General features: G+C 52.6%; 1 protein-coding gene across 1 annotated transcript in view; it reads left to right on the top strand.

Moving 5' to 3' along the window:
* Window positions 1–591, top strand: part of ZNF839 (zinc finger protein 839) — a 41,615-nt gene that overhangs the window by 33,901 nt on the left and 7,123 nt on the right. The window lies entirely within an intron of this gene.

Genomic DNA, 591 nt, shown 5'->3' with positions numbered 1-591 from the left:
CTATACGTTTTTCAAACTGTAAGTTAAACAAGTGTGGGTATCGTCCTGTCATGAAGCAAATGCTGTGCAGCGTCGGAACCCATCCTTTATGGGCAGTGCAGACAGTGCCGTCGCCGCTTTGGAGCACAGACAGTGGCTCAGTTTGCAGGAGGAGACCGTCAGCTTGGTAGGTGCTAAACCCGCCAACCTCCGTTTCCTACTTTTGCCTTGTTCTGCTGTCCTTCCTCTGCGCCCACGCCCATCCCGGGCTCTGTGGCCTGCTCCCCATAACCGCCCTGTAGAAATGATAACAGCTGTTACTTACTACCTTTACGCCTGGGGCTTTACATAGGCTTATTGTGAATGGAGCCTTCACAGAATCTCTCCCAGGCAGCGTAATCTGTCCACGTGGATAGGGAAACTCAGGCAGATGGGCCATGAGCAGAGAAGGTGGGATCCAGCTCGGCCCTCTCAGGCCCAAACCCGAGCCTTTCTCCCAGCTGGGAAGGGAGATCTGCTTATGGAACAGGCAGGACAGTGTTTCTGAAGAGACTAGTGAGAATTCACTAGAGGAGGGATAACGGGCAAGAAAGTTACCTTGGTATCAGCTAA

This window comes from Propithecus coquereli, unplaced genomic scaffold (genome assembly GCF_000956105.1).
Source record: "Propithecus coquereli isolate 6110/MARCELLA unplaced genomic scaffold, Pcoq_1.0 Scaffold256, whole genome shotgun sequence".
Taxonomy (NCBI): Eukaryota; Metazoa; Chordata; class Mammalia; order Primates; family Indriidae; genus Propithecus; species Propithecus coquereli.
This window is presented reverse-complemented; position numbering and strand designations above follow the sequence as displayed.